We start from the raw sequence: 15,710 nt of genomic DNA on the forward strand, positions 1-15,710 counted from the left end.
GAAGTAATACCTCACCTCAATATGTTTCGTCTTTGCATGGAAGTCTGGATTCTTGGCCAATTGAATGGCACTCATAGAATCCGAACGCAGTGTAGGCATAACATCTATCATACCAAGATCTGCAATCAAATGGCCTAACCAAATAGCCTCCTTGCAAGCCTCTGTGGTTGTAATAAACTCGGCCTCTGTAGTCGAAAGAGACGTACACTTCTGCGCACTGGACATCCAAGAGATAGCCCCTCCAGCACAAGTGAACACATAGCTAGATGTAGACTTCCTACTATCTGCATGTCCTGCATAATCAGAGTCAGTGTACCCCACAACTCCTGTATCTTGGCTGCCATAGCAAAGACACATGTCTGTTGTGTCCTTCAAGTACCTCATGATACCCTTTATAGCATCCAAATGTTTCTTGCCAGGTGTAGCCATATAACGTGCCACAACCCCAATTGCAAAAGCTATATTTGGACGGGTGGCTATCATGGCATACATAAGACTGCCCACGATTGATGCATAGGGAATCTTGGCCATCTCAGCCCTATGCTCATCTATATGCGGACAATCAACCTGTGAAACCTTCACATGAGAAGATAATGGACAGCCAATAGGCTTAACATCTTGCATACGGAACCGCTCAAGGACTTTATGAATGCACTCCCTCTGTGATGACAAAGAGTAGTCCCTGAGATCTATCACGCATAATGTGCATACCAAGTATATGAGAGGCATTTCCCAAATCTTTCATCTTAAAGCTCTTCTTGAGCTGAGCCTTAAGAGCATCTAGCTCCTCATGAGTGGTCCCTACTAAAACTATATCATCCACATAGAGTACCAAAATCAGTAAAAAACCGTCACGCACATTCTTCCTATACAAGCACGGATCCATAGCACTGCAGCTGTTGCCCTGTGACTGCATAAATACATCAAACTTATGGTACCATTCCCTAGGTGCCTACTTCAAGCCATACAGACTCTTCTTTAGCTTGCACACTAGGTATTCCCTGCCAGGATCTGCAAAGCCCTTAGGCTGCTCCATGTAAATCTCATCATGCAAGTCCCCATGTAGAAAAGCCATCTTGGCATCCATCTGGTACAAGTCCAAGTCAAGCTATGCAACCAAGGCCAAGACTAAGTGTAGGGTGGTTATCTTGACCATAGGAGAAAAGACTTCATCAAAGTCAACACCATGCTCCTGCTTAAAACCCTTAGCAACCAATCGAGCCTTGTATTCCAATTTGGGGTATCCAAGGGTACTTTTCAGCTTGTACATCCACTTGTATGGCAAAGCCTTCTTGCCTTGAGGCAAGGAAACCAAATCCCAAGTTTTATTCTTATTCAACGAGTCAAGCTCAAACTGCATAGCCCTCTCCCAAGAGTGACACCCTGCACATAGCCTCATCATAAGTGAGAGGCTCTCCTGCATATGTAACCAGTACATAATCCATGGAGGACGCAAAACGGTCAGGAGGTCGTCTATCTCTAGTAAAATGCCTCAATCCAGGCTCTACTGCCAAACCAACATCCTATCTAACATCAGCATGTCTAGCATCTGGGCCATGAGTATCAAGTGCTGCTACGCGATGTCTAGTTGGCCGTGGAGTGGGCTGAACAGGAGCAAATGACTCCTCATGAAAGATAACTCTGCATACCTCAACCACTTTCTCAAGCTGCATATGCATTTTGTCCTCATGAAAGATGACATCATGGTTGCGGATCACTTTCCACGCCTGCGGATCCCATAGACGCTAATCCATCTCTCCTGCATCTCCATAGCCAATGAAAATGCATTTGACACTTTTAGGATCCAACTTATTGTGTTTGTCCTTGGGCACATGGCAGAATGCCTCACATCCAAAGACACACAAATGATCATAAGAGGGGGGCTTGCCTGCCCTTACCTCCTCTGCAACCTGAAAGTCTATGCCACTGCTAGGCGACCTGTTAATGAGATGCACTACAGTAATAACTGCCTCAGCCCAAAAGTGATGCGGTAAGCCAGCATGGCTAAGCATGCTACGGACCCTTTCCTGAATAGTCATATTCATGCGTTTAGCCATACCATTCTGGGGTGGGATGTAAGGGGCGGTCAACTGATGCTTAATACCCCGCTCATCACAAAACTGCTCAAAAGCATGTGATACATATTCGCCCCCATTATCTGACCTTAGGCATTTTAGCATTTTCCTAGATTGATTTTCTGCCCGCCGATGCAAGCCAACGTTGAAAGGCGTCTAAGACATCAGATTTCCTCTTTATGGGATAAGCCCAAACCTTATGTGAGTAATCATCTATGAAAGTAACAAAGTACTCTGCCTGATAGGGCATGGGTCCACATATATCTGAGTGCACAAGAGCCAAGGGCTCACCCATGCGTTTCTTACCAGACTTTTTATGCGTATTTCTAGTCTGCCTGCCATACAAACGATGATCACAAGAATCAAAATGCGAAGAGTCAAAAGGCAGAAGATACTGCAAAGCACTGAGAATTTTCATTCCTTTAAGAGACATATGTCCCAAACGAGCATGCCAAAGGGATACATGGGGAATAGAACCCACAGATAAAACATGATCTAATGTAGCTCCTAATACAAGTAAGGGATAGAGGCTGTTAGACTTGGCACCTCTTGCAAGTACGCCACGAGTAATCTTCCATGCAGAGTCTCCAAAAGACACAAAATACCTTGCATCATCAAGCTGTCTAGTTGACATAAGCCTGCGAGTCAACATAGGTACATGGCGTACATCATGCAAAACGAAAGAACTACCCGAAGGAAACTGCAGCCTAACATCTCCAATGCCCACAATGTCAAGAGACCTGTCATCACCAAGATGCACAGAATCAGACATGGTATAATAGGTATGAAACCAATCTCGATAGGGTGTCACATGAAAAGACGCACCCAAATCCAAGAGCTAGCACTGTGCATACATAGAATGTATCTTAGAAGCCTGTAAGGCATCGCATGAAGAAGCTGCAAGTATGTAATCATCATCTGAATCAATAGCGTGCATGACATTAACCTCTTCTATCTTCATACTGGACTTTGCAAGTACAATACTGCACTCAGAAGACTTTTCCTGCACTTTTTCTTTTCCCTTTTCCTTACGCTTATCATCGCGCATTTTATGGCACTATGGCTTAATATGTCCTGCTTTCCCACAATAATGACAGGTAAGATCAAACTTCCATCCATGGGACTTACTACGACCATGTGACTTGGACCTGGACTTTTGAGAGTCCCTGTCCTTATGATCATTACCATGCCTGCCATTTCTGCCACCTCTAACGGTCAATGCATGTGAAGAGCAGGGAGCATCATTGTTTCTCCTGTTGATTTCCTCAGTCAATAAAGCACTCTCAACATCTTTGATTTTCAGCCCATCAAGCTTGTTTGTGCATATGGCAGTATGGAATACATCCCATGATTCAAACAAGGTACCAAGCAGAAACAACAGGTGCAAGTTGTCTTTGAACTCAATACCCTATGACAACAGACTCTTCATGATAGCATGAAACTGACTGAAATGAGATGAAAGGGAGGTCCCCTCCATGCGAAGGTCCATTAACTGCTTCAGCCAATACATCTGTGACGCAGGACTTTGCTGCGCATAAAGCTCCTAAATCTTCTCCCATAAATCCCATGCACTCTGATTCTCATCTTTAATAACATTATGATGGACCTCTTCTGAGAGTGACAAAATAATAGTAGACTTGCATAGCTCATCAACTTCCATCCAAACATCATCATCCATATCCTCAGGTTTAAAACCCTTGAAATGCAAGGGTTTAATCTGCAACTTCTACACCAAAACTTGTCATATTTGGGACTTCCAATACCCATAGTTGATACCATCCAACTTGGCAATGTTAAAGAGAGCTGTATCTTCAAATGACCAGTCATACTGTCCCAAATCAAAACAAAAAAGTGAAATTGCAGGTTGCTGTAATTAGCAGAAAATGCACTAAAACCACTGCTAAAACTGGCTGAAAGGGTGGATTTCACCAAGAGAAGCACATGTCCACCAAATATGACCAAGATAACATCAAATAGTAAGCATGACCCTCATAGAAGTGCTCAAAATCTGCAAATTTGAGCTTGCTGTAATAAATGACATCAGTATGTAAAACTGTCCCAAAAATGAAGCAATCACTAATACATATGTCACTACAACTGCCAGGTAACAAGATACATCCAATAGTGAGTTTCCAAGGGCAAGAATGTACCAAGAACTATCAAACCAATAACCTATTAGGCAAGAGACATCTCATAGGTCCAGAAGTCATGCATCTAATGGGTCTCGCGATAAGAGAAGAGACCAAGCACAAGCACAACTGATAGAGCAAGAAGCTCAATACATAACCATCTAAGATGCATACAAAACTGACAAACATGTGACAGAGATAGGTGCTTGCCTCAATAGTCATATCAAATCAACCCACTACAGACAAACTGCAAACATAAAGCTCTCAAGAGAGTAAATGCATGTAACTGTCCCACAAGCTCAATTGAGCTCATATGTAAATAAGACTCTGTGTACATCCGAATATACCAAGAGGCTCCCACTGGAAGTGAAGTCAGATGCAAAGAGAGCAAGCAATGCTCTAATACATCAAATACATAGCATCAAGCATGCCAAATCCCAGTAGGGTACATTCGGAGCATAAATCCCAAGCTATCTCAAACCCGTAAAGCATAAGCATGAAAGGATTCAAAGAGCATGTAGTTGACAACCAAATGTAATGCCTAGTGGATCCAAAATGCTCAAATACATCTAAAGATGAACCTCCAAGTAACTATCAAGCACGGGCAAACCAAGTGGCATCCATATCTGACCAAAGCATAAATGCAAGAGGCCTATAATGTCAAGCCGTGACAATAAGCATGCCAATTGAAGCCATATGCCAGTGAAGAACAACCAAGTCGGAGCTTAATACAAGCTCAAAAGCATTCCAGAACCAAAGACAAGCTCAATGTCGTACCTCGAAGGTCAATACTTCATTGCATATCCCAAGACATAGCCCGAAACCAATAGGCATAACCAAACATGAGATGATAGGCTTCAACCCACTGTGATACAATAGTGATTTATTGTTCAAAACTTAGTATTTTCAGCAAGAAAATCATTCCAAAATGATGGCTTAACATGTGCCTTGCATCCCCCAAACAATTGGGCATCAATAGGTACCAAACCAGTTAAGTAGAAGTGCCCAAACAAGCATAGCATTAGATGCCAATGTTACTTCTGCATAATATGACTGTGGGACTGTTGTAAACAGTCCTGGGAATGTGTAGATTAGACCCAAAAAGTGATGCCAATGATCAAGGAGGCTTCAACCGAAGCGACAGACCATTTCCAAGTGCATTGCCAAGCCCGAAGAAGCATGACATAGCCATCAATGAGGAGTAGGTGAGCTGTTGTAGTGTGCTGTCTAGAACAGCCAAAAAAATGGCTCAAATTTGTTGATCCCTTCTTCTGCTCATGTGCATCCACGTGGCCTCAATGGTAGTGGTTGGCTCCGAGGGGTGCCCAGGGAGGCCTACAACAAGCCTCAAGTGCCCAAATGCAAGAGGGAGCAAGATCCAAACTCCAAGGGTTTGAGCTATGACTGCCCTGTTTGATTGTAACCTAAGAACTGAATAAAAACACTAAAAGAACACTTCAATAGCTCTATAGCAATGCCCTGAGGGTGGCTCAATAGGCCGGGAAGGTGCTCGGGAAGCCGAGGAGTGATGGGAGCTCGGGAAGGTCGGCTATGGCTACCGGGAAAGAGACCCAATGCTATAGGTATTTGAATGGAAGCTAAGAATACCATGAACTAAGCTCGGAAAGTTGGAAAGCCTCGCTTTGATACCAGTTGAAAGGTGAGAAGGATCGAAGCTTGCTTGGAAGTGAGCTATGGTGGCGAAGAGCAAGAGCAAGAAGAAAGAGAGAGACAAATGGGAACTCCAACAACCACAATGTGTGACCAGGCCTTCCTTTATTCAAACTGTCACTAAAAGAATAAAGAATAAGTGACTGTGATAGGCACTTGCAGTGTGCAGTGGCGGGTACTGTCAGTGTAGTAACACACAGGCGGCTAGGCCGAGGCACCTTTACCCCCAACAAGAAAAGATAAAATTTAAAAGAGAGAGAGGGAGAGAAGAAAAAAAAGAAAATTAGGAGAAAGGGGAGGAGAAGAAAAGGGGGCACATAGAGAGAGAGAGAGAGAGAGAGAGAGAGAGAGAGAGAGAGAGAGAGAGAGAGAGAGAGAGAGAGAGAGAGAGAGAGAGTAAAAGAAGAGAGACAATATAAACATAAAGAGAGAATTATATATAGGAAAAAGATAAGATTTGCATACTTTAAGAGAGATTGAGGGGGGGAAAGAAAGTGAGAGAGAGAGAGAGAGAGAGAGAGAGAGAGGAGAATAAGAAAAAAGGAAAAAAGAGAAGAGGGAGAGAGAAGGAAAAAAGAGAAGAGAGGGGGAGAATAAAAGGAGAGAGAGAGAGAGAACTAGGAGAGAAGAAAAAATAAACTAAAATAGAAGGCAGAGAGAGAGAAAAAATTAGACATAGGGAATTTGGGGAGAGAGAGAGAGAGAGAGTAACTTTAAAAAATGAAAAACAGAGAGAAAAAAGAGGAGAGAGAAATATGAAAAATGGATTGTTGAGCGCATTGCACGGCAACTTTGCTCACTGCTTCGAGGTAGTGAAGCAGCCTAGCGTTCCGTGCATGTTAGTATGCATTATTTTCTCACAACATCATGCATCTTTGTGAGAGAACATGGAAAACCTTCCAATTTCATTTTACATTTTCCACATAAAACCAACAAAGACAAACAACCAAATTATTTAGTCTTCAAACAACTTTTGCAATCATTGCTATCAATGACAATAAGTATCGGCATCTGCACATGTATGGGTTATGAAGCTTTAAATGAAGCATCCACATGGGACTACATGTCAAAACTCACAATGGTCTCATACATTTGTGGTGAAAGCAAATGTAAGATGTGCTTAGTGTACTCTCTTTCTAGTCTTGTCAAATGTTCTACCTACTAATGGGTGGAGGCATATGCACTAGTATAATTGAAGATACAACATTATATTTATGACCTAGTTGGTTCACTCCTCACTCAAAGTGAGCATACCACTCCAAATAAGAGAGTGTATTTATTCAAGTGATTGAAGGCAAAGATGTAGCTAATATGCTTCCAAAGGTCTAATAAGTGAAAATGCATGTGAAATCCACCAACATCAGCCATTTTAGGTAGGGGAAATAAAAAGGGTATCTTTCCATTGACTACTAAAGTCCTTACGACAACAAAGAGCATATAGCTACCTTTCCTTTCACAAATTGAAATTCACTCCTACATACAACACATCAATTGCTTGCTGATAAAAACAATGTGGCATTCACAACTTCATAGGTCTAGCTTTGACTATTTAACCTTGAAATTCTACCAGATGCCTTCTTGCATGAGGGTGAGATTAACATCTAGATGAATTTCTACCATATGCCTTCAAATTCTATTTAACCTTGAAATTCTACCATATGCCTTACATGAGGGTGAGATTATCATCTAGATGAATTTTCTACCATATAATCATTAGCTTTTATACAACTTGGATAAAGAGAATTGTGCATCAAAATGTTTTGGAATGTTGCATTTTAAAATCTAACCATAATGATTAATGGGGGATAAAGGGCCTTTGTGGATAATGTTTGCGAGTTTGCAGTAAGAAGTTGAAAGAACTACTCTCTCTCTCTCTCTCTCTCTCTCTCTCTCTCTCTCTCTCTCTCTCTCTCTCTCTCATGTACACCCTTTACGTGCAACTATCTTGCTAATTATAAAATGCAAAGTACCATTAGTTTGGGTTAAATTGGCAAATTCATGACCTTTCATGACTTCATGAATTATCTTGTTTGAATGTTTAATTTCTTACTATAAATATCAAAGGCACAAAACTTGAGATCTTGGTATTAGAAAATGTTACAAAAAAAAATCATAATCTAAGATATCGTTGGTGCGCAGATCGGTCGCAGTATGCTCACGTAGTGAATCCCGGAAGGTCCCCAAGAATAATGAACTCTACCTTTTTGCACAAAAAACAATGTAAAAGCATGAACGACAAGAAGCAAGAGACCAATTGGGTTCAATCTCCCCCCATGCCTTGTGTGAGCGCTTCACAAAGCATGTATTTTATGTATATTTCCATCTTCATGCTCAATAATAGCCCAATTTACAAAAATATGACAAGCTTTTAGCTTTTGAGTTTGCTTTCTACAAAAATAGGAAAATAAAGCTAATGGACGGTGCCCATAGAGTCTGGCACGCCCAATCTCAATGTCCAAATAGAAATAACATATCCGTGCGCATAGGCACATACAAAATAATAATCAATAATCGATGTCTCAATAGTCATAACAAAATATAGGCGTAGCGCCTATCAAAATATAATCCAAAGGTCGAATACTCGCTAGACTCCAATGCTTTCCTCCGCCATTGCTGCTATCTCTACACATCAACTGAAGCATTCACAATCGTTAGTAAAAAATACAATTAAACCGACAAAAGTGAATACCTAGCAGTCTTCAGCTACATAAATAAATCAACTGGTTAGAAATAAATCCTAACCTTAATTTATTACGAGTGCGCACTCTAAACTCATAAACATTTATTAATTTAATATGCATTTTGCGGAATCACCCGCTATGGAATCACCCATGTACACACTAAATTAATGAAATGCCCGAAAAGGACAGGCGTCCCCATCAACTTCTCGCACAAAGAATCCTCTTTATGTATGAGCCCCGGTCATCTAAGTTTACGGAATCCACCGTGGAATATACCTCCTGGCATCATACCCCCGGGGTGGGATAGCAATTGACCTCAATTGCTATTAGCTCAATGTGGAGCTAACAGAGTGGGGAAAGCATTTAAGTCTCTAGCGTGCAACCATTGTGCTTCCTCTACAGGATGGTTCTTGAATTTAACTAGATACCTAGAATACCTTCGGCCAGTTCTAGTGGTCATGTAGTCAGTGTCTATGATGGCTTCTGGTTCAAGTATTTCAGTCTCTTCCTCTAACAAAGGTGGGTTTTCATAAACAGGGTGGATAGGTAATTGGCCTCTAAATGGTCTCAATAAACTAATGTGAAATGTATTGTGAATTTTCCAATGAGATGGCAATTCTAACTTGAATGCATTGTCATTAATCTTATGAATGATTCTAAATGGTCCATAGAATCTAGGAGCTAATTTGACAACTGGATGTCTATCTACACTTTGCAGTCTACGCTTTTCTATTCTAAGCCAAACATAATCATCAATTTTGAAATTCATGGCTTGTCTTTTCTTGTTGGCTTGTTTCGTATATGATTGCTGGGCTTTAGCAATCATATCCTTAACCTCATCAAAAATACTGTTATGCATAGTAGCAATATCATCAGCACTCTGAATTCTATTAGACAAAGATGCAACAGGTGTAGATAATCTATATCCATAAATGACTTCAAAAGGTGCTTTCTTTGTAGATGTGTGCGGTGTATTGTTGTATGCAAACTGTAATAAATGCAAATGAGTGTCCCATGTTTGAGGTTTGGAGATAGTATATGCACGTAAAAGATCTAGAATGGTGCTGTTTGTGGCTTCTGTTTGTCCATTAGTTTCTGTATGAAATGCAGATGAGAAATCAATCTTTGTGCCTAGATTTGCAAACAGTGTAATCCAAAAATTGTTACAAAATCTAGAATCACGATCTGAAATAATCACTTTTGGCAATCCATGGTTAGTAAAAACAGTTTTCAAAAATAATTGTGCTGCTGATTTAGTATTTGGTAAACCAGTAATGAAATCCATAGAAATATGTTCCCAGGTTTAGATGGAATAGACAAAGGCATTAATAATCCATACTGTTTACCGTGATGTCTCTTTATTCTTTGACAAATCAAACATTCAGAAACGAAATTAGATACTTCTACATCCATATGCGGCCAATAAAAATCTTCAGTTAACATGCGTAATGTAGATATGATACCTCTATGACCTTGATATGGGGGACAATGAATTTCATTCAAAACAAAAGATCGGAATAGAATAGTAACACACAGTCTCTTTTCAAAAAACATAAATCCATCATTATATGACAATGAATCAACAGGAATAAAATTATTTTGAGCTAATTTTTGCCAATCAAAATGAAAAGTAATATCCTGGTGATATGTATCTTTCATAGCAATCAAAGAATCAAAAGATATGATAGAAATATTATGAATTGCAGGTCTTCTACTCAATGCATTAGCAACTACATTTTCTTTTCCAGGTTGGTATTGAATGATAGGATGAAAACTTTGAATGAAGAAAGCCCATTTGATATGACGGTCAGAAATTTGGGGTTGGTTAAGTAGATGTCTAATGCTTTGCTGGTCGGTCTTTATCATGAATTCTGAACCCATTAAATAGTGCTTCCACTGTTTTAATGCTTGTACAACTGCTAATAGTTCTTTGTCATAAGTGGAATATTTCAGCTCAGAGGGTTTTAGCTTAGAACTAGAATATGCTATTGGATGATTGTCTTGCATTAGTACGGCTCCTATTCGTGATCCGCTAGCATCGGTCACAACTAGAAAGAATGGTCTATTAAAGTCAGGCAATTGTAGAACAGGGGCATTAGTTAATGCACGTTTCAGTAAGTCAAAGGATTTCTGCTGAGTTTCAGTCCATTGATAAACAATTCCTTTCTTGAGAAGTTTGGTTAATGGTAAAGCAAGTAATGAAAAATTACATACAAACTTCCTATAGAAACTAGCGAGACCAAGGAATGAGCGTAATTCATGCACATTTTTAGGAACAGGCCAATGCAATATTGCATCAATTTTCTTAGGATCAACTTTAATTCCTTCTTTTGATACAATATGACCTAAATATTCTATTTCTGTCTTAAAGAATTCACTCTTTTCAGGATTTGCAAACAATTGATTTTCTTTCAGTAATTGAAAAACTAATGATAAATGCTCATAATGCTCTTTTTCACTTTGACTAAACACCAAAATATCATCAAAGAAAACAATCACACAATATTGATATTTCAAAAAGATACGGTTCATCATTCTACTGAAAGTAGCAGGTGCATTAGTTAATCCGAATGGCATGACTAAGAATTCGTAATGGCCAAATTGTGTTCTGAATGCGGTCTTAAATATGTCAGATCTATCTAGCCTCACCTGATGATATCCAGACTTAAGGTCAATTTTACTAAATATAGAAGATCCTTGCAGTTTGTCCATAAGGTCATCAACTCTAGGTATAGGATACCTATTCTTTACAGTGATCTTGTTTAATGCTCGGTAGTCAATACACATACGATAGGTATTATTCTTTTTCTTGACTAAGAGTACAGGTGCACCGAATGGAGAACTACTAGGTCGAATTAAGCCTCTATTTAGTAATTCTTCAACTTGACTCTAGATTTCTTTTTGCTCTATTTGATTTTGCCTATATGGTGCTTTGCAAGGTGGTTGTGTGCCAGGGATTAAATCAATCTTATGGTCTTCTGGACGTGAAGGTGGTAAACCTGGTGGTAGGTCTTCTGCAAAACAGTCCTTAAAATATTCAAGAAATTCCTTATGCCTAGGGTGCATATGATTTTCCTTTGCTTGCAATTCATTCACCCAAATGAGATATGATTTAGTATTCTTGCGTAGTGCACGTTTTGCTTGAGTATGCGAAAGCAGGGGAAAAATATTAGATGCATGCATACCATATAATGTAATAGATTTTCCTTGAAAATTAATATTCATTGTGTGCGTGGAATAATCTATATTTGGATTATGCTGGTGTCTCCAAGGCATTCCTAAAATAATGTCACTTGACTGTAATGGGACAACTAAGAAATTTCTTCTTTCAATATATGAACCAATTTGAATCTCTAAATCTTGTACTTCTTGTGTGCCATTGTACCTAGTGCCTAAAAATGCAGCTTTTATGCGATAATGCGTAGGTACAGTCTGTAATTTCAATTCCTTTACCAATTTTGCTGAAATAAAGTCATGAGTACTACCGTCATCATGCAAGATAGTTCTTTCCTTTCCATGCACCAAACATTTCATAGTCAACAATGAATGTGGAGTAGGCATACCTGGTAAAGTGTCGGAAGTAGTAGTAGTATCATCCTCATCTTCAGTGAAATCCGGCATATCCTCATGCTCGTCTTCGTCCATGGCTCCAAGATAGTTGATATGTGTTGATGGTTTCTTTGAATGACAATTTGCTGCGAGATGCCCTAGCTGGTGACACTTATAGCATACTATTGGCTTGGCTTTGGTTACATTATTTGCAATGGCTGGAAGTCTGGGTACATTTGGATTTGCTTGTGGAATAGGCTTAGAATTTGGATTGACATTGGAGGGTAATGCAGGTGGTTTAGGCCAATTTTTGCGGAAAGATGGTGATGAGAAATGACCTGGATTAAACCTTCTAAAATTGGAATTGAATTGTTTAGATCCATAATTACCGTTGGCTTGGAATTGTTGTGGTCGTCTGTCTCTTCCGCGTAACTTATCTTCAGTGTCGTGAGCTAAGGAGATGGTGTCTTCAAGAGTAGCAGGCTTGAACATGTTCACTTCAGCGTAGTAATGTCCAAGGAGTCCAGACATATACTTCCGCTTATGTGTCGTCTCTGGTACGTCTTCAAGCATGCGTAGCTGTAAGAGTGCATTCCAAAAACGCTCTGTATACTGTGGAATAGGCTCACGATCCCGTTGTTGAAGTAAATCCCATTGCTTGATAGCCTTCTCATGAAATTGCGGTGGAAGGAAATTCTACATGAACTTCTTCTTGAAATCTTCCTAAGTAGCAGGACATTCTATGCTCTTGTGTACTACAGTCCACCAAAGTGATGCTCTGTCTACCAGATGATTAGTAACACACTTGATTTTATCTTTTTCTGGATAAGTTTCCTCATGGAAATAGTCATCAAACTGGCTAATGAATGATAAAACAGTCTTTCCTTCTCGTATGCCATTGAAAGTGCGAAATTTGAAACTTCGTTTACTTATCTTTGATTCCTTGCGAATGGTTTGTGCTTCAAGAGTGGCGTCGATGGTACGGCGAATCAAATCTTCAGCTTGTGGTTCTTCTTTGTCGGTGGATGCTCTTTGTAGTTTTGTCAATTGCGCTTGCAATGCTTGCCTAGCCCTTCGCTCTTCTTCCAGTTGTAACATGATTAGATCCAGCTTTTGTTCCATGGTAGGCTTAGGTAGGTCGTCTTTAGTCATAGGATCATCCATATGTGGGGTCGTCATCCTGTAAAACTCAATAAACCTTTCTCACTCAAAATCAGGTTAGCGGGATGAGCGTAGCTCAAATTCGGGGTTACAAGGCTATGTATTTTTGGGTATTTCTTTCTCAATTTTCAGAAAATCTGCAATATTTCCTTCTCCGTTTGCTGAAAGTACTTCAACGAACTTGTAGATAGGTAGAACACCTTGCCACGAACAACTTTCCAGTTCAGAGTTTTTGCATAGGAACAAGCCTTCTAGGAGTTTTGAGCACTAGTCAGTTCTGACTCCAGTTGACTAGTCTGACTTGCAGAGTTGCAGACTTAGCAGACTTACAGAGTTGCAGACTTGTAGAACTTAGGCCGACTTGATGAACTTGCAAGACTTGATTCCACTTGACTTGCAGAACTTGACTTTTGCGGTGTAGGACCTGGAGTTTGTCAACTTTGTTGCCTTGTGTAACTTGCAGAAAGCTTAGAGTCTTAAGCTTAATAGCTTAAGCTTAAGCTTAAGAGTCAGCACGGCGCAATTTTTGTGGGGGGGGGGCGTTTTTTCTCCGCACGAAAAAAATCGGAAGGGTCTTCTTAGACCTCGATGTGAATTTTTGAAGCTTATTAAGCTTCTTAAGCTTTTTGAAAGAAGTAATGATAAAAATAATGAAGCTTATCTCTGGTTTCCAATGACTTGATGAAGGAGATGGATGCGTGGTCCTCCGCCTGCAGAGCCTGGTCCTTCACGATCTGACAGTAGAATCAGGGGTTCTTGATCGCCAGAAGTCTGCCTGTATCGACGGTTCGCGACGAGATTGACTGTAGAGCCTGATTGTTCCTGGAGCTCCGCCTTCGCACGAGATTGGTAGTGATTGGAAGCTCTTGATCTCAGCTCCGCTCTGATACCACTAGTGCGCAGATCGGTCGCAGTATGCTCATGTAGTGAATCCCGGAAGGTCCCCAAGAACAATGAACTCTACCTTTTTGCACAAAAAACAATGTAAAAGCATGAACGACAAGAAGCAAGAGACCAATTGGGTTCAATATCCCCCCATGCCTTGTGTGAGCGCTTCACAAAGCATGTATTTTATGTATATTTCCATCTTCATGCTCAATAATAGCCCAATTTACAAAAATATGACAAGCTTTTAGCTTTTGAGTTTGCTTTCTACAAAAATAGGAAAGTAAAGCTAATGGACAGTGCCCATAGAGTCTGGCACGCCCAATCTCAATGTCCAAATAGAAATAACATATCTGTGCGCATAGGCGCATACAAAATAATAATCAATAATCGATGTCTCAATAGTCATAACAAAATATAGGCGTAGCGCTTATCAAAATATAATCCAAAGGTCGAATACTTGCTAGACTCCAATGCTTTCCTCCGCCACTGCTGCTATCTCTACACATCAACTGAAGCATTCACAATCGTTAGTAAAATAATACAATTAAACCGACAAAAGTGAATACCTAGCAGTCTTCAGCTACATAAATAAATCAACTGGTTAGAAATAAATCCTAACCTTAATTTATTACGAGTGCGCACTCTAAACTCATAAACGTTTATTAATTTAATATGCATTTTGCAGAATCACCCGCTATGGAATCACCCACGTACACACTAAATTAATGAAACGCTCGAAAAGGACATGCGTCCCCATCAACTTCTCGCACAAAGAATCCTCTTTGTGTATGAGCCCCAGTCATCTAAGTTTACGGAATCCACCGTAAAACCTCACGGAATCCACCGTGGAATATACCTCCTGGCATCAATCGTGTTCAAGGTTGACATGATCATAATCTATTGGAAAGATGATATCACATCATAATTCTGATCAATGGGAAATAATAATGTATCAAGTCAATGAGCAACATAATCCCAATTTAAGGGTGAGAAGGTGACCAAACATGACAAGGTCAAATGGCAAGCATGAGAGATTATAGTTACATTCTACAATGTTGGGTTTTGTTGGATAGTGTGGTTGTGTGCAACCTTGATGAGCAATGTAAACACATTGACATGTATTAAGTTGAGACATTAAAACTTGAAAGGTACATGGCTATGTATGTAAATACCAAGGCTATTGCACCTCCACAAATTTGACTCCATGTGTAATTTTGTTGCACATCACTCTCACTTTAAGTGCAAATATACACACTATAATAACTAACCACTTTGCAACTAAACACACACTCAAGTGCAAATTTTGAGAGAACATCCAGTCATCTCTGCATTTTTGGGCATAGTAACACTCCGCACAATCTCCACCCCAAGTTTGATTACATTAGAATCATACACAATATGTTATATAAGATTTACAACTTTCATACATAGGATTGCAATCCTATTGCATGCTTCTTGCTTCCTATAATAAAATAGGAACCGGATGTTACTATGTATGCACAATTGCATTGCCATATAGGAACTCCACCACCCCATCATACTATTTCTTGTCAAGG

Source organism: Lygodium microphyllum, chromosome 26, assembly GCF_053477565.2.
Source record: "Lygodium microphyllum isolate KBCC chromosome 26, Lygodium_microphyllum_v1.1.10, whole genome shotgun sequence".
Taxonomy (NCBI): Eukaryota; Viridiplantae; Streptophyta; class Polypodiopsida; order Schizaeales; family Lygodiaceae; genus Lygodium; species Lygodium microphyllum.